We start from the raw sequence: 19,961 nt of genomic DNA on the forward strand, positions 1-19,961 counted from the left end.
ACAGGCCAACATTCCAGTAGGAATGGCAAGAGAGGAGAACCAGTAATCCCCAGTTTTAACTTCACCTTGTGTTGGCATATCCTGGAAGAAGAGAATCAGAAGTTCTTTGGGTGGATTAGTGGCAAATACTTGCATTTGCAGAATAATGGTGACATTTTTACACAAATGGGAGTTATATTTTAAATTGAAACAATAAGATCAACCTTAATTAATAACCTCCAGAGGGAAATGCTTGCCACCAGAAATTTAGAGGCCTCTATTCCTACAATATTTACATGGTTAAGTTGAGAGATCTCAGCAGGCCAGGTAGTATCTATGGAAAAGAGTATTGTTGATTTTCAGGCCAAGACCCTTCATCAGGACTGGGAAAAAAGACAAGGAATCAGAGTTTAGATGTGGAGGGAGGGAAGGAACAAGCACAAGGTGATAGGTGAAACCAGGAGGTGGGGAAGGGGTGAAGTAACAAGCTGGGAAACTGATTAGTGAAAGAGAAGGGGAATCTGATAGAAGAGGACAGAAGGCCATGGAAGAATGAAAAGAGGGAGGAGCATCAGAGGTAGGTAATGGGCAGCTAAGGAGAGAAGGTGAGAAAGGGAAAAGGGGATGGGGAAGTTCGAGAAATCGATGTTTATGCCATCAGTTTGGAAGCTACCCAGACGGAATATGTGGTTTTCCTCCTCCAACCTGAGTGTGGCCTTATCGCAAGAGTAGAGGATGCCACAAACTGACATGATGGAATGGGAATGGAAATGGAATTCAAATGGGTAGCAACTGGGAGATCCTGCTTTTACTGGCAGATGGAGCATAGTTGCTCGGCGAAACAGACTACTAATTACATCAGGTCTCACAAATAATCAGGTGGCCATGTCAGGATACAGTATATGACCTCAACAGACTCACAGGTGAAGTGTTGCCTCACCTGGAAGGACTATTTGGAGAGGTGAATGGCAGTGAGGGAGGAGGTGTAGGGGCTGGTGTCTCACTTGCTTTGCTTGCAAGACGAGTGCCAGGAGGGAGATCAGTGGGGAGGGACGAATGGACAAGAGAGCCACATAGGAAGCGATCCATGCGGAAAGCAGAAAGTGGCGGGAGGTGAGGGGAGAAGGGAAAGATGTACTTGATTGTGGGAGCTTGTTGGAGATGGCAGAAGTTACAGAGAATTCTGTGCTGGACGCAGAGGCTGATGTGGTTGTAGGTGAGAACAAGAGGAGGCCCATCACTTGTGGGGTGGCAGGAGGATGGAATAAGTCTCAAAATACACACAAAATGAATGAGATGTGGTTGAGGGAAGCATTGATGATGGAGGAAGGGAAATTCCTTTCTATGAAGAAGGGGGACACTTCTTTCATTCTGGAATGAAACGCCTCATCCTGAGAACTGATGCAGTGGAAAAGGAGGAATTGAAAGAAGGGGAATCCACCTCATCTTTCCTTCCCCGTTGCTTTCTGCTATCTGCAGGGATCGCTCCCCATGCATCCATTCATCCCTCCCCACTGATCTCACTCCTGGCACTTAACCTTGCAAGCAGAACAAATGCTACACCTGCCCCTACACCTCCTCACTCCCTACCATTCAGTCCTTCCAGGTGAGGCAACACTTCACCTGTGAATCTGTTGGGTACCATCTCTGGTGCGGCCTCCTGTATATCGGTGAGACCCAATGTAGATTGGGAGACGGCTTTGCTGAGCACCCACCCTCCATCCACCAGTAAAAGTGGGATCTCCCAGTGGTCACCCATTTTAATTCCACTTCCCATTCCCATTCCAACATGTCAGTCCATGGTCTCCTCTACTGTTGCAATGAGGCCACACTCAGGTTAGAGGAGGAATACCTTATGTTCCATCTGGGTAGTATTCAACCTGATGGTATGGAGGATCCACTGCACAGGACCAGAAAAACTTGGAGAAATATCTAAACTCAGCCAGCTCAATCATGGGTACTAGCCTCCCCAGCATCGAGGACATCTTCACAAATGCCTCAAAAAAGTGGCATCCATCATTATGGACCCCTGTCATCCAGGACATGCCCTCTTCTCATTGCTATCATCAGGGAGGAGGTACTGTAGCCTGGAGGCACACAGTTAATGTTTTAGGAACAGCTTCTTCCTTTCCACCATCAGATTTCTGAATGAACAATGAAACCATGTACGTTACCTCACTATTTCTTTCTCTTTTGCTCTTTGTGCACTACTTATTTAATTTAATTGTAAAATATGTTTTTTATTGTAATTTATAGCTTTTAAAATTATTATGTGTTGTAATGTATTGCTGCCACAAAACAAATTTCATAAAGTTATGTCAGTGACATTAAACTCAATTCTGATTCCAAAATGTGTCATTTGCATCAATGACCAACACCGTCTGAAGATGTGCTAGGGTCAGCCTGCGAGAGTCACCAGCGTAGCATGCCCACAACTCATCAACCCTGACTAACACACACAAAATGCTGGAGGAACTCAGCAGGTCAGGCAGCATCTATGGAAAAAAATACCATCAAATTTTCGAGCCGGAGAAAAAAGAGCAAAGGAATAGATTTGAAAGGTGGGGGGAGGGGGAGAGAGAAATGATAGGTGATGGTTGAAACTTGGTGAGGAGGGAAGAAGCAAAGAGCTAGGAAGTTGGTTGGTGAAAGAGACAGAAGGCCATCAAAAAAAGAAAAATGAGGGGGTGGGAGCAGTATGTGGAGGAGCACCAGATGGAGGTGATGGGCAGGCAAGGAGATAACATGAGAGAGGGACAAGGGTATGGGAAATGTCAAAGGGGAGGGGTGAGATATTACTAGAAGTTTGAGAAATCGATGTTCATGCCATCAGGTTGGAGGCTACCCAAATGGAATATGAGGCATTGTTCTTCCATGTGGCCTTATCCCAACAGTTGAGGAGGTCATGGGTGGACGTATTGGAATGGGAACGGGAAGTGGAATTAAAATGGGTGGCCACTGGGAGATCCCACTTGTTCTGGCGGATGGAGCATAGTAGTCTTGGCGAAGTGGTCTCCCAATCTACGTCGGGTTTCACCGATATACAAGAGGCCATGCTGGGAGCATCAAACACAGTAAATGAGCCCAACAGACTCACAGGTGAAGGGTCGCCTCACTTGGAAGGACTGAATGGTAGTGTGGGAGGAAATGTAGAGGCAGACGCAGCACGTGTTCCACTTGCAAGGATAAGTGCGGGGAGGGAGATCAGTGAGGAAGGATGAAGGGACAAGGGAGATGTTTAGGGAGTGATCCCTGTGGAAAGCAGAAAGTGGGGGGTAGGGAAAACTACGTGGTGGGATCTAGTTGGAGGTGGTGGAAGTTTCAGAAGATGATGTGCTGGATGCGGAGGCTGGTGGGGTGGTAGATCAGGACAAGAAGAACACTATCCCTGGTAGCATGGTAATATGGGGTAAGAGCAGACATGAGGGAAATGAAAGAGATGCAGTTGAGGGCAGCGTTGATGGTGGAAGAAGGGAAGCCCTGACTGTACAGTATGTTTTTGGATCATGGGAGGAAGTCCACATGATCATGGGGAGAATGTACAAGCTCCTTAAAGACAGCAACATACATTGAACCCTGATCAGTGATCGCTGGCTATAATATGGTTGCACTAACCACGATGATACCATGCCACTCTTCGATGTTACATTGTGCTTCCGCATCAAATGATAGATGACTTGGGCATGCAAATGTGGGCACCAGAATGGCACAGGCATGGAACACAATCTATTGGTTAGGTCGATGTCTCAAAACTCATTGAAGCCCCAGCATTTGGTGGAGGTTGCAGAATAAGGTGGGGGGTGTAGGTATGGAAGTGTGAAACAGTCATTTGGGATCCTGTTGGGAAAGTAGACCAATATTTGTGGGAAGGACTGGGAGGCGCACTGTGGTTTGGGAGAGGGCTAGGGAGACCAGCTCTAAGAACATTAAAGGATTGGGTTTGGAAGGGAGAGCAAATATGGTAGCAGAAGGGCAAATAGGTCAGCTTGGTCACTGAAAGATTGAAAGAGTGCAGGGAAACTTTACAAGGATACTGCTTGAATTTGAGGACCTGAGCTTTGGGGGTTGTGAATCTGTCAAATCTGTTGCCACAGAGGGTTGTGGAGGCCATGACATTGGGTAGATTGAAATCAGAGGCTGGTAGTTTCTTGATTAGTAGGAGTGTCAAAGTTACGGAAGAAGGCAGGAGAATGACGATGAGAGGGAAATCAAACCAGTAATGATCGAATGGTGGAGCAGAATCGATGGGCCAAATGGCCTAATTCCACTCCTATGTCTCATGATCTTGCTGTTTTATAGGGAAAGTTTGAATAGATATTTAGAAATTATGGCGGTATATATAAGGTAAATGCAAGCAGGAGAAGACGTTTCCACTGAGGTTTGATGAGACTGGGTTTATAGATTAAGGCAGAAAGGTGAAATATTGAAGGAGAATGTCTGCACTCAGAGAGGTGTGGATCAAGCTGCCAGTGGAAGTGCTGGATTGGGGTTTGATTGCAACATTTGTTTGTAAATGTATATGGATGGGGGGGAATGGAGGGCAATGGTCCAAGTGTGGGTTGATGGGATGAGGCAAGATAGCATTTCAGCACAGGGTAGGTGAGCTGAAGGGCCTGTTTTTGTGCTGTAGTACCCTTTGACACTCTACGTGTTTGGGCAGTTCAAATGAGGGGTAGCCATTGATTGATTACACGACTGTGCACCAAACCGAAGATAAACAATTCACTTACACACCCCTTACTTATTGCAACTGTTGTAAAATGAGGTTGCCCTGGGATGATAATGGGCCTTACCATGACAACATATTCACAGTTCCCCTGAAGAGTTCCAATAGTGTTATTCCATGAGGAATGACATCATCTTGTGTGCCCCACATCACAACACAGAGCTGCAGATTAAAACATAACCATGGGATGTTATAGAAACATAGAAAACTTACAGAACATTACAGGCCATTTGACCCACAATGCTGTGCTAAACAGGTAGTTACTTTAGAAATTACCTAGGGTTACCCATAACCCTCTATTTTTCTAAGCTCCATGTACCTATCCAAGAGTCTCTTAAAAGACCCTATTGTATCCACCTCCACTACCATCACCACAGCCCATTCCACGCACTCATCACACTCTGTATAAAAAACTTACCCCTGACATCTCTGCACCCTTTCAATAGTTTCCATATCCTTCCTGTAGTGAGGTGACCAGAACTGAGCACAGTACTCCAAGAGGGGTCTGACCAGGGTCCTATACAGCTGTAACATTACTTCTCGGCTCTTGAACTCAATCCCACGGTTGATGAAGGCCAATGCACCATATATCTTCTTAGCTACACAGTCTACCTGCGCAGCAGCTTTGAGTGTCCTATGGACTCAGACCCCAAGATCCCTCTGATACTCCACACTACCAAGAGTCTTACCATTAATACTATATTCTGCCATCATATTTGACCTACCAAGGTGAACCACATCACACTTATCTGGGTTGAACTCCATTTGCCTCTTCTCAGCGCAGTTTTGCATCCCCTCGATGTCCCACTGTAACCTCTGACAGCCCTCCGCACTATCAAATTTGAGTAAGCTTGTAGAGCTGCCTCACACTTCTAGTAACCTGATTTATGTTGAAGTTGTATACTTTGAGATTCCGTAATGTTTTTTGAAAAATAGAATTCTCTGTTTTTAAATCTCTTATTGCAGCTAATTTTTATTAATGTGGTTGGCAGAGTTTGAAAGCTTGATTTTCCAGGTAAAAATTCCAAATTTCCAAATAAACTCTTGGCAGAAGCATTTTCTTTACTAAAAGTCTGGTGAATGATGACATGAAATTCCTCCTCACAAGCCCATGTCAGCACTATTAATCTCTTCCTTTTTAATGGAATAGATAGCCTCCCCAACATTGAACAGGTCCACTCCACCACATAGCCCAAGGAGAGAGGATTTTTAAAGATGAGACATCATTTACTGCTTCTCTTTCGGGTAACTTGAGTTTTCAAAGCCCAGCATTGAAGTGCATTCTACCAGTGACTAGTGAGGGTCACAAAGAGAGCTATTGGTATACTGGCCTTCATAAATCAAAATACTGAGTACAGGAGTTGAAATGTTATGTTGAACATAGGCTACAGAACAGTACAGCACAGGAACAGGCCCTTCAGCCCACAATGATGTGCTGTACCAATTAAATTAAATCAAATGACCAACTAATCCCTTCTGCCTACACAATGTCCATATCCTTCCATTTTTCTCACATTCATACGTCTACCTAAACATCTCTTATAAGTCTTTAATGGGTCTGCCTCTACCACCATAGAGGCAATGCATTCCAGACTCCCACCACTTACTATGTAAAAAACTTGCCCCTCAGTCTCCTTTGAAGTTACTTCTTGTAGTTTAATAAGGCATTGCTGAGGCTGAACTTATTGTGTGCAGTTCCGGTCACCTGCCTACAGGAAAGATATCAATGAGCTTGAATGAGTGTAGAGAAAATTTTCAAGAACGTTACAAGACTGAGTTAAAGGAAAATGTTGAATAGGTTAGAACTTTACTTCCTGGAGAATAGAAGAATGAAGAGAGATTTAATTGAGATATACAAAAGTAGCATAGATAAGGAGAACAGAAAGAAATGTTCTTTGACCAAAGGGCTCAGAGACAGGGAATGGGACTTCTGGCTTGAAAGAATGGAGTCAATAGAAATGTTAAATGGATGACCAAGGCTGCAGAACAGAATCTGAGAAGTGGAATTAAAACACAAAAAATTCTGCATATTTTGGAAATCCAGAGTCCTGATGAAGGGTCTTGGCCCAAAACGTCAATTCTTTATTCATCTCCATAGATGCTGCCCAACCTGCTAGTTCCCTCCAGTGTTTTGTGTGTGGCGTTAGGTTGGGTTGCATTTTCCCAGCCAGAATAAACTTGACAGGCTGAATGGTTTCCTTTCTATGGTGTTCTTTATTTCAAATGAGGGATTTTACTGAAATAATGTGGACTACAATGACCCTCCTCATCATTACAATATTGTAAACCACTTCACTTCCAATAAATGGCTTATGAACTTGTTGTCTATGGACAGCAGTCCAAATTTTGAAAAATAAGGTACTTCACAGAATACTGAGATCATCAAAATGCTTTGGGTTGTAAATGTCGGCCGTAGCACAGGTAAAATTCCACCTCAGGGGTGTATACTGTGACATATACATAGTTCGATAATAAACTTATTTTGAACTTTGCATCTGCTTCCAGGGGACCTGATGTCTGTGTGTCTTCAAGTTGGGTACCTCATGTCTATGAGCCTGTGAGCCCAAGCCAGGGTCTGGAGTTTGGAAGCCCAGAAGTGGGAGGTCATGGGTCGGAGACCTGTCTGATAGTGTGAGTGGAAGGGTGGGAGTTAGAAAAGGGAAACACGAGATTCAAGCAACACACACAAAATGCTGGTGGAACGCAGCAGGCTAGGCAGCATCTATAGGAAGAAGCACTGTCAACATTTTGGGCCCAGACCCTTCATCCTGATAGTGCTTCTTCCTATAGGTGCTGCCTGGCCTGCTGTGTTCCACTGGAGTTAGAAAGGGGGCTTTTTTTGCTGTTGTTATTCTGTTTTGTTGTGTTGTTCTACTGAAGACTGTGGACATGTTATGTTAGCACCAGAATGTGTGGTGACACTTGTGGGTTGCCCACAGAACATCCTTGGGTGTGTTGATTATTAATGCAAATGACACATTTCACTTTGATAAATAAACAAATCTGAATCTGAACCATTGCTAATGCTAGGCTGACTCTCTGCAAGGTTCCAGCTACATCAACAATAACTTCCTACTGCACAGGTAGTGAGATCACTTGATTCAAGTCTAATGTTCTCCTAAGGGGTTGTCTATTGATGGATTCTCATGTGACTGCTGTGTCCAATCTAGAATCAATACATTCTGGTGCAGATTAGGGTGGATCTGCTTTATGGAGAACACCTGTGTGTGACTTTGTGTAATGTGGGGAGGCTGATGCACGAGCATCTACCACATGATCCTTCACAGATTGGGGTCAGGGTCCAGTGATATGGAATGCAAGACAAATGGAGATCCTTCACAACCATTGTGGTATGTCATCATATTCAGCCAGCTCCACTGATGAGGTCTGGTTGGATTGTTCTATGTCTGGAATCTCTCCCTTGACATTACACCATGGATTACCCTACCAGGAGCTAAGCACTAGATAAGACCATAAGATATAGGAATAGACAGGCTGTTTTGCCCATCAAATTTGCTCTGCCATTTCATCATGGCTGACCCATTTCCCACTCAGCCCACATCTCCTGCCTTCTGAGATGGCATCACTCTCAGGATCTCAGGAGCTCACAAGCCTCTCCACCATGACAAGGGTGATGTTCTGCAGAGAAGACCATAATGGAATCTCAGGTTGGTATGGTGTTCAAGTTGTGACAAGGCTTTCAGACCTTTACTAAGAGAATACAGTTACAAAACAGGGTAATAGACTCACAAGAGAAGGCTCCTACATGAGCTGCAGCATGATCTCACAAAAGCTTTTGTAGTTTTTTCTCAGGATAGATTCATGACAGAAATGTTGAAGGGTGTTTGGTTATCACGTTGATTCAAGCAGTGAATTGAGGAAGTTGGTCGAGTGCCAGCAAATTTGAAGACCTTTATTTTCAGCTTGGCTGGGGAAGGAAACAACCAGGAGGCAGGAAATAAGCAATGCCCTAAAGGACTTAACAGAAGGGTGTATTAGACATATGATTAACCCTATAAAGAGTGCATTTATTCCTGGTTTTGGAAGGTCCTCAAAGAAAGCCAAATGCCTCTCTCCAACAGTTGGGGGAAATCCTTTTCAACTTCACACTTGCAGGCTCAGCTGGCTGATCTTCGCATTTCATTAAAATGTTGGAAGATGATTTGTCATCCAGAACCTTGCAGGAAGCTAGGGACGTGCAAATATTTTCCATGATGTTATTATCCCAAACTTTCATGCGATTTTAACCCCTCAGCTACACAAGAAACAATTACAAGGTCACTGGAAACCTATCGGGGTGTGTGTGTGTGTGTGTGTGTGTGTGTGTGTGTGTGTGTGTGTGTGTGTGTGTGTGTGTGTGTGTGTGTGTGTGTGTGTGTGTGTGTGTGTGTATGTGTGTGTGTGTGTGTGCGTGTGTGTGTGTGTGGATAGATCTATCCATTTTCATTGTGAAGCATTCCAAAGATCTGCAGCTCATGGGTCACCTTGCTTACCTTCAGTTTGGCAAATGACTCCACTGTAGAGAGCTGAATCTCTAATGATGATGAGTTAGAGTAAAGGAAGGAGGCAGAAAAGCTGGTGGCAAGGTGCATGACAACAACCTTTCCCCCAACACGAGCAAAGCAAAAGATATATCACTGAATTCAGGAAATGAGGTGGAGGGATTGGAAGCAGTGCAAACCATTCATTGAGATGTTGTCACAACAACCTTGCTCTGAACATTGTTAAGACCAAGGAATTGATTGTGGACTTCAGGAAAGGAAAGTCAAGGGAAGACACACAACTCCTCATTGAAGGATCAGCATTGGAAAGGGTGAGCAGTTTCCAGTTCCTGAATGTCAACATCTCTGAAGATCTGTTCTGGGCCCAACATACTGATGTAATTACAAAGAAGGCATGACAGTGGATATGTTTCATTCGAAGTTTGAGGAGAATTGGTATGTCACTAAATTATCTAGCAAATTTCTCCAGATGTACTCTGGAGAGTATTCTAACTAGTTGCATCACCATCTAGTATGGAGGGGCTACTGCACAGGATTGGAAAAAGCAGCAGAGGGGTGTAAACTCAGCCAGCTCCATCGGGGTACTAGCCTCCCTAGCATTCAGGACACCTTCAATAGGCGATGCCTCAAAAAAGTGGCATCTATCATTAAGAACACCCATCATCCAGAACATACCCTCTTCTCATTCCTACCATCAAGAAGGAATAGCTACTTCCCCTCCACCATCAGATATCTGAATAGACAATGAACCCATGGACACTACCTCAGTATTTTCTCTCTCTTTTTGCACTACTTATTTAATTTAATTTCCTTTTTTATATTAGCTTCTTACTGTAATTTAAAGCTTGCAATGTACTATATATATATATAATAGCTAAATAAGTAGTGAAAAAATTAGAAGTAAAGAAGTAGTGAGGTAGTGTTCATGGGTTCAATATCCATTCAGAAATTGAGTGGCAGAGGGGAAAAGCTGTTCCTGAATCATTGAGTGTGTGCTTCTGTACCTACTTCCTGATGGTAGTCATGAGAACAAGGCGTGACCTGGGTGATTGGAGTCCTTAATGATGAACGTTGCTTCTTTGAGGCATTGTTCCTTGAAGATATCCTGGATACTATGGAGGCTAGTAGTCAGAATGGAGCTGACTATGTTTATAACTGTGCAGCTACTTCAATCCTGTGCAGTAACCTCTCCATACCAGACAACAGTGCAGTCAGTCAGAATGCTCTTCACGGTACATTCTTCACTAACTCCTCATGAAAAATGGCTGCTGTCATACTTCTTTGTTACTGCACTGATATGCTCGGTCCAGGCTAGATTCTCAGAGATGCTGAAACCCAGGCTGTCAAACAACACATTTCACAACATATGCCAGTGATATTACACCTGATTCTGATTCTGAACTCATGGCACTTCTCACTCCATCTACAAGTTTGCAAATGAGTGAGCTGAATCGCCCATGACTTTGAATCAGAGTACAGTGAAGAAATGAGAAGCCTTCTTCTGAGTATGAATATGAATCAGAGTACAGTGAGGAGACGGTAAGCCCTCTCTTGGCTATGGTGATGATCCAGAGAACAGTGAGGGGACAGAAAGACTATGATAGAATTGCGGAGCAGGTGATGTGTAGAAGATCATCTCTGGACACACACCACATTGAACCTTGACGTGGACAGGCTACAGCAGCAGAAGACCAAGAACATACACTCAGAGTCCACTTTGAGGTACAGGAGGTACCAAAACAAGTGGTCACTGAGTGTATGTTGTATGGATCATCAAATCAGCCACTGGTTTGGAGGGTGTAAAGTCTCTATGACTCATCACAACAAGTCCATTGTACAGCATGCAAACTGAACTAAACTTCTGGTAAAAACTGAGCAAGTTCTCCAGTAAGTCAGTGGGTGGCAGGAAGTTCCATGCAAATTGTATGCAAAATCACTCATCTGCTGCAGTAGGGTCATTATGCTCGTCTGTTTAAGGAAATGGCAGAGCAGACTCGATGGGCCGAATGGCCGGCTTCTGCTCCTTTGTCTTATGGTCTATTGGTCTTATGGAAACACCTGGTCACCTACCTTCAGGAAAGCTAGCAATAAGATTGAAAGAATGCAGAGAAGATTTACAAGGACAGCATATAACAAATGAATGATACAGAATTATGAGGGATATAGATCTTGTAAATGCATGCAGGCTTTTCCCACTAAGTTTGGGTGAGATTAGAACTAATGGTATGGGTTACGAGTGAAAGGTAGAAAGTTTAAGGGGAACAGAACATGAGCACAAACTGCTTCACTCAGAAGGTGGTGAGAGTGTGGAATGAGCTGCCAGTGGAAGTGATGGATGTGGGTGCAATTTCAACATTTAATAGGAATTGAGATAGGTGCATGGATGGAAGGGGTACGGAGGGCTATGGTCCGGGTGCAGGACAACGGGACTAGGCAGCATAACAGTTTGGCATGGAGTAGATGGGCTGAAGGTCCTATTTCTGTGCTGTAGTGCTCCATCATTACTTTGACTGGACATAAACGTTATCACATCATGCAGCCTTGAAGGTATGACAAGAACGTTCTGAGCAGACCCAACACTCAGAGGGAAGAGATGACAGCAGTGGTGCTAATTGTTGCCAGTTCTTAATAGTTTAATTATTTATGCAGGTGTACGTGATTGCCTTATAACATGTGAAAAGCCCAGATGTTTGCTTAATAATGCAGTAAAAATTGTGCCTGAAACAGTGGGGAAGGTAGATTGATGTAGCATCCAGGGAAACTAGCAGGTAGTGGTGAATTCTCCCTGCAGTTCTATGGAAACATTACTTTCCTGACAGTTCTCTTTATTAATTGATCGAGCAATCAACAGTACATCTGGGAATTTGGGGGGCTACAGTACATTAGCTTTCATGATAATTCCACGGCAGGTGAGGTACTTATAAATAGAAATAATGTCCAGGGCAGATGATGTCAGAGAAACATGTGAAGTAAAGCACAGCATATAATATGGTTTAGGCTGGTATGAACTGCTTGCTACCTATCTGGGTGGCGCGGTAGCGCATTATGTAGCACAAGGGTAATAAATGCTTCTGAACCTGGTTTGGTGGGATCTAAGACTCCTTTACCCTCTGCCCAATGGTAGTCTATAGATGTGTGATGGATACTATCTTGACTGGCTGTATCATGGCCTGGTATGGAAACACCAATGCCCTTGAACAGTAAGTCCAACAAAAGGTAACGGATTCAGCCCAGTACATCATGGGTAAAGCCCTCCTGACCATTGAACACATCGATGTGAAATGCTGTCGTAGGAAGGCAGAATCCATCATAGCCATAGAGAAGTACAGCACAGAAACAAGCACATCGGTTTAAGCTGCCTACTCCCATTGACCTGCACTGAGACCATAGCTCTCCATACTGCTACTATCCATGTACCTATCCAAATTCCTCTTAAACATTGAAATCCAGCTCACATGCACCACTTGTGCTGGCAGCTCATTCCATTCATGACCCTCTGAAGTTTCCCCTCATGTTCCCCTTAAACTTCTCACCTTTCACCCTTATACCATATCTATACCCCTCATAATTTTGAATACTTCTGTGGGGATCCCCACCACCCAGGCCTTGTTCTTTTCTCACTGCTGTCATCAGGTAGGAGGTACAAGAATCTCAAGACTCACGCCAGCAGGCTGAAGAAGAGTTTCTACTCCACAGCCATCAGGCTCCTGAACAAAGGGGATAATTATACTCACTTGCCTATCCATTGAGATGTTCCCACAACCAATGATCTCTCTTTAAGACTCTTTATCTTGTTATTTCATGTTCTCATTACTTATTGCTATATTTTTATATTTGTATTTGTGCAGTTCATTGTCTTCCGCACTCTGGTTGACCTTTTATTCATCCTGTTATAGTTACTATCCTACAGATTTTCTGAATATGCCCACGGGAAAATGAATCTCAAGGTTGTATATGGTGACATATATGTACTTTGATAATAAAAATTACTTTGAAAGTTGAACCTTAGTTGCCAGAAGAGAGTGTGGCCTGGGTGGTGATAATGGAGGCTGCTTTCTTGTGGCTGCTCTCCTTGTCAATATACCTAATGATGGGCTAGTATCCAAATTTCAAAGTAAATTTATTATCAAAGTACATATTTGTTATCATATACAATGCTGAGATTCATTCTCTTGCAGGCATATTCAATAAATCAGTAGTATATTAAGCATTACAGGATCAATGAAAGACAGCACCAACTTGGGCATTCAGCCAGCGTGCAAACGAAAACATACTGTGCAAATATAAAAGGAAAGAAATAATAATCATAAATAAATAAACAATAAATATCAAGAGATGGAGAGTTGTTGAAAGTGGGTCAATACATTGTGGGAACATTTTAATGATGGGGCAAATGAAGCTGAGTGAATTTATCCCATTTGTTCGAAGTTCATAGTACATTTATTGTCAAAGTATGTATACATTATATAACCTTGAGATTCATCTCCTCACAGGCAGCCAGAAAGCAAAGAAACCCGAAAGAACCCATAAAATAAAGAAGACCATCAAACACCCAATGCGCAAAGAGGAAAAAAAATGAATTGTGGAAATAATAAAAGTAAGCAAGTAGCATTCAGAACGAAAATGAGTCCATGGACATGAAGCGTGGAGCAGTCCAAGTTGCTCTTAGCCTCAGCATCAGTTTAGTGTGGAGCCGAGTAAACATCACCCAGAGCGGCCAGTTCAAAAGCTGATTGAAGGTACCAACTGCTTCTGAACCTGCTGGTGCAAGTCCTGAGTCTCCTGTACCTTCTCCTGATGGCAGCACGAGAAGAAAGAATACCCTGTGTGATGGGGGTCCCTGATGATGAATGCTGCTTGCCTGAGACAGCATTTCATGTTGAAGTGCTCAATGGTGGGGAGGGCTTTACTTGTGGTGGACTGGGCCATATCCATAACTTTTCATAGGACTTTCTGTTCAAGGATATTGGTGTTTCCATACCAGGCTGTGATGCAGTCAGTCAATATACTCTCCACTACACATCTATAGAGGTTTGTCAAAGTTTTATATGTCATGTCAAGTCTTTGTAAGCTCCTAGGAAGGAGAGGTACTACATGCTTTCTTCATAACTGCACTTACCTGCTGGGCCCAGAACAGGCCCTCTGAAATGATAGCAGCAAGGAATTTAAAGTTGCTGACCCTCTCTACCTCTTATCCTCCATTGAAGACTGCCTGAATGCCCTCTGGTTTCCTTCTCCTATAACTTTCTGTAGACCATTCCTGCTACTAGTGTTTCAACACCAAGCACTTGAGATATGGCATGATGCCTTCTACAAACAAGAAACAGCCCATCCCGAAGCATTTCAAATCATAGTCTGGGACTTCAACCAGGCTTGTTCGAAGACAATCCTGCCCAATTAGCATCAATACATACCCTGTAGCACCAGAGGTCCCAACACACTGGACCACAGTTATACTAAGATAAGGAATACCTACCATTCCATGCCCAGACTACATTTCAGTAAATCTGATCACTTGGCCGTCCTTCTCCTACTTGCATACAGGCAGAGGCTAAAGCTCCTGAGATTAGGACAACAAAGAGGTGGTTGTGGGAGGCAGAGGACCGGCTATGGGATTGCTTCAAGTCAGTAGACTGGGTTGTGTTCAAGGAATCATCTGTGGATATGTGAATACTCCACGGACTTTATTAAAACAGTTGAAGATGAGTGTGCTTCTGCAAAGTCATTTAGAGTCTTCACCAACTAGAAGCCCTGGATGAACCATGAGTTCGGCAATCTGCTGAGGACCGGATCAGATCAAAGGTGTCCAAGTCTGGTGACCAAGAAAGTTACAAGAGGTCCAGGTGCAATCTCCTGAAATCTATCTCAAAGATAAAGTGGCAATTCTGGACCAAACTTGAATAAATGAAAGATGCTGAACAATTGCGGCAGGGCTTGAGTTCTATCGCCACTTATAACGTTAAATCAAGCAACTCAGGTGGCAAGAGGGCTTCACTTCCAGGTGAGCTCAATGCCTGCCTTCAATGTTTGCTTTGACTGTCAAAACTTGGAGGAACCATCTCAAGCTCCCACAGCCTCCAATGATTCTGTGATTTCAGTCCTTGAGGCCAATGTGCGAGCAGCCTTCAGGAAGATGCACCCATGGAGAGCTTCTGGAGCAGACGGGATACTGGGCCAAGTACCAAAAACCTGTGCTATCAACTGGCTGCAATGTTCACTGAGATCTTTAACCTCTCACTTTACCAGTCTAAGGTACCCACCTGCTTCAATCCGGCTTCAATAATACCAGAAAAACATATTAACCTGCCCCAATGACTATCATACAGTAGCACTTACATCTTCCGTGATGAAGTATTTTGAGAGATTGTGGTGATGCATATCAACTCCTACCTGAGAAGCAACTTGGATCCACTCCAATTTGTCTACTCGAACAACAAGCCCACAGCGGAAGGAAACATAGAAAAGTAGAAAACCTACAGCACAATACAGGCACTTGGGCCCACAAAGCTGTGCCAAACATGTCCTTACCTTAGAAATTACCTAGGGTTACCCATAGCCCTCTATTTTTCTGAGCTCCATGTAACTGTCCAGGAGTGTCTTAGAAGACCCTATCGTATCTGTCTCCACCACCATTGCCGACAGTCCATTCCACGCACTCACCACTCTCTGAGTAAAAAACTTACCCCTAACATCTCCTCTGTACCTACTTCTAAGCACCTTAAAACTGTGCCCTCTCATGCGAGCCATTTTGGCCATGGGAAAAAGCCTCTGACTATCCACATGATCAATGCCTCTCATCATCTTATACACCTCCATCAGGTCACCTCTCATCCTCTGTCGCTCCAAGGAGAAAAGGCCAAGTTCACTCAACCTATTCTCATAGGCATGCTTCCCAATCCAGGCAACATCCTTGTAAATCTCCTCTGTACCCTTTCTATGGCTTCCACATCCTTCCTGTGGTGAGGCGACCGGAAATGAGCACGGTACTCCAAGTGGGGTCTGACCAGGGTCCTATATAGCTGCAACATTGCCTCTTGGCTCCTAAACTCAATCCCATGGTTAATGAAGGCCTCTGTGCCTTCTTAACCACAGAGTCAACCTACGCAGCAGCTTTGAGTGTCCTATGGACTCAGACCCCAAGATCCCTCTGATCCTCCACACTGCCAAGAGTCTTAACAATAATACTATATTCTGCCATTATATTTGACCTACCAGAATGAAACTTAACAGGGTTGAACTCCATCTGCCACTTCTCAGCCCAGTTTTGCATCCTATCAATGTCCCGCTGTACTCTCTGACAGCCCTCCACATGATCCACAACACCTCCAACCTTGGTGTCATCAGCAAACTTACTAACCCATCCATCCCCTTCCTCATCCAGGTCATTTATAAAAATCACAAAGAGTAGGGGTCCCAGAACAGATCCCTAAGGCACACCACTGCTGACCGACCTCTATGCAGAATATGACCCATCTACAACCACTCTTTGCCTTCTGTGGGCAAGCAAGACCTGGATCCACAAGCAATGTCCCTTTGGATCCCATGTCACCTTACTCTCCCAATAAACCTTGCATGGGGTACCTTATCAAGTGCCTTGCTGAAATCCATATACACTATGTCTATGTCTCTTCCTTCATTAATGTGTTTAGTCACATCCTCAAAAAATTCAATTTGGCTCCCCAGGCATGGCCTAACTTTCACAAAACCATGCTAATTTTTCCTAACCATATTATGCCTTTCCAAATGTTCATAAATTGGGGCATGACTGTCTCAGACAGTGAGAACAGTGAGAAGAGTTTAAAAGCCAGAGGAGTTTAAAGAGTCAGTTATTTCTTCAGCGGTTTGATTGGGGCATGACTGCGCAAGCGCGTGGACATCAACCAGTGAGAACAGCGAGAAGAGTTTAAAAGGAGACAGCTTTATAGTGCGGGCATCGGAGGAGTAGGCGATGGAGTAGAGGGAAACAGAGTAGGAAGGCTTTGTCTCAATGGGGCTTAGGCAATAACAGGTTGCGAGGTAGGTTATTTGTGTAGACTACAGAGAGGAAGTTTGTGTGTGAGGCCAGTGTTCTGTGCTTGGTATCAGATGTGGGAAGTCCAGTAGACTCACAGCCTCCCGGACGGCCACATCTGCGCCAGGTGCATTGAGCTACAGTTCCTTAAGGACCATGCTAGGGAACTGCAGATGCAGCTCGATGACCTTTGTCTGGTCAGGGAGAGTGAAGAGGTGATACAGAGCTATAGGCTGGTGGTCAGACTGGGGCCTGGGGAGACAGATAAGTGGGTAACAGTCAGGAGAGAGAAGAGCAGGAGTCAGAGGCTAGAGAGCACCCCTGTGGCTGTACCCCTTGACAATAAGTACTCCTGCTTGAGTGCTGTTGGAGGGGATGGCCTACCTGGGGGAAGCCACAGTGGTACAGAGTCCGGCCCTGTGGCTCAGAAGGGTAGGGAAAGGAAGAGGATGGCAGCAGTAATAGGGGACACCATAGTTCGGGGGTCAGACAGATGATTCTGTGGATGCAAGAAAGAAACTAGGGCGGTAGTTTGCCTCCAGGGTGCCAGGGTCTGGGATGTTTCTGATTGCATCCATGATATCCTGAAGTGGGAAGGAGAACAGCCAGAGGTCGTGGTACATATTGGTACCAACGACATAGGCAGGAAATGGAAGGAGGTCGTGAAAGCAGACTACAGGGAGTTAGGAAGGAAGTTGAGAAGCAGAACCTTAAAGGGAGTCATCTCGGGATTACTGCCTGTGCCACATGACAGTGAGTATAGGAATAGAGTGAGGTGGAGAATGAATGCGTGGCTGAGAGATTGGAGTGGGGGTAGGGATTCAGATTTCTGGTTGATTGGGACCTCTATTGGAGCAGGAGTGACCTGTACAAAAAGGACGGGTTGCACCTGAATCGCAGTGGGACCAATATTCTGGCGGAAAGGTTTGCTAAAGCTATTGGGGAGAGTTTAAACTAGGATTACTGGGGGGGGGGAGGTGGGACTGAAGGTGGGACTGAAGACCAAACTGAAGAGATGGAACAAGAGGCAGTTGGTTTGCAAATAGAGAAAGGTTGGAGACAGTGCGAAAGGGAAGATAGGCAGATGATAGAAAAGGGACATGCTCAGACCGAAGGATTGAGATGTGTCTATTTTAATGCAAAGAGTACTATGAACAAAGCAGATGAGCTTAGAGCATGGATCAGTACTTAGAGATATGATGTTGTGGCCATTACAGAGACTTGGATGGCTCAGGGGCAGGAATGGTTACTTGGAGTGCCAGGCTTTAGATGTTTCAGAAAGGACAGTGGGGGAAGAAAAAGAGGTGGAGCGTGGCACTACTGATCAGAGATAGTGATCAGGCTGCAGAAAAGGAGGAAGTCATGGAGGGTTTGTCTACTGTGGAAGTTAGAAACAAGAAGAAGCCAATAACTCTACTGGGTGTTTTTTATAGACCACTCAATTGTAATAGGGACATCAAGGAACAGATAGGGAGACAGATTCTGGAAAGGTGTAATAATAATGGGGTTGTCATGGTGGGAGATTTTAATTTCCCAAATATTGATTAGCATCTCCCTAGAGCAAGGTGTTTAGATGGGGTGAAGTTTGTTAGGTATGTTCAGGAAGGTTTCCTGACACAATATCTAGATAAGCCTACAAAAGAAGAGGCTGTACTTGATCTGGTATTGGGAAATTAACCTGGTCAGGTGTCAGATCTGTCAGCAGGAGAGCATTTTGGAGTTAGTGATCACAATTCTATCTCCTTTACCATGGAATTGGAGAGGAATAGGAACAGACAAGTTAGGAAAGTGTTTAATTGGAGTAAGCAGAAATATGAGGCTATCAGGTAGGAAATTGGCAGCATAAATTGGGAACAGATGTTCTCAGGGAAACGTGTGGAAGAAATGTGGCAGAAGGTCAGGGGATATTTGTGTGGAGTTCTGCATAGGTACGTTCCAATGAGACAGGGAAATGATGGTAGGGTACAGGAACCGTGGTGTACAAAGACTGTTGTAAATCTAGTCAAGAAGAAAAGAAGAGCTTACAAAAGCTTCAAAAAACTAGGTAACAATAGAGATCTAGAAGATTATAAGGCTAGCAGTAAGGAGCTTAAGAAAGAAATTACGAGAGCCTGAAGGGGCCTTAAGAAGGCCTTGGCGGACAGGATTAAGGAAGACCCCAAGGCATTCTACAAGTACGTGAAGAGCAAGAGGATAAGACGTGAAAGAACATGACCAATCAAGTGTGACAGTGGAAGAATGTGTATGGATCCAGAGGAGATAGCAGAGGTACTTAATGAATACTTTGCTGCATTATTCACTATGGAGAAGGATCTTGGCCATTGTAGGGGTGAGTTACAGTGGACTGAAAGGCTTGAGCAAGTAGATATTAAGAAAGAGGATGTGCTGGAGTTTTTGGAAAGCATCAAGTTGGATAAATCACTGGGACCGATTGAGATGTACCCCAGGCTACTGTGGGAGGTGAGGGAGGAGATTGCTGAGCCTCTGGCAATTATCTTTGCATCATTAATGGGGACGGGAGAGGTTCTGGAGGATTGGAGGGTTGCCGATGTTGTTCTATTATTCAAGAAAGGGAGTAGAGATAGCCCAGGAAATTATAGATCAGTGAGTCTTACTTCAGTGGTTGGTACGTTGATGGAGAAGATCCTGAGAGGATCCAGGTGCTATCTCATTGGCTCTTCGCTCAACCTTAGAGCAAAGATGCACATATCTGGATTTTCTTTATCGATTACAGCTCAGCATT

The 19,961-nt window shown here is 44.2% G+C and overlaps 1 long non-coding RNA gene across 1 annotated transcript in view; it reads left to right on the forward strand.

Annotated features, from left to right (window-relative positions):
* The window catches only part of LOC132397908 (uncharacterized), a 32,131-nt gene extending 13,932 nt beyond the window's left edge, over window positions 1–18,199 (forward strand). The window contains exons 3-4 of the long non-coding RNA XR_009513483.1: window positions 7,211–7,336; window positions 13,701–18,199. This is a non-coding gene — a long non-coding RNA (uncharacterized LOC132397908). The remainder of the gene's footprint in view (window positions 1–7,210; window positions 7,337–13,700) is intronic.
* Window positions 18,200–19,961: the final 1,762 nt, after the last annotated feature.

This window comes from Hypanus sabinus, chromosome 8, assembly GCF_030144855.1.
Source record: "Hypanus sabinus isolate sHypSab1 chromosome 8, sHypSab1.hap1, whole genome shotgun sequence".
NCBI lineage: Eukaryota > Metazoa > Chordata > Chondrichthyes > Myliobatiformes > Dasyatidae > Hypanus > Hypanus sabinus.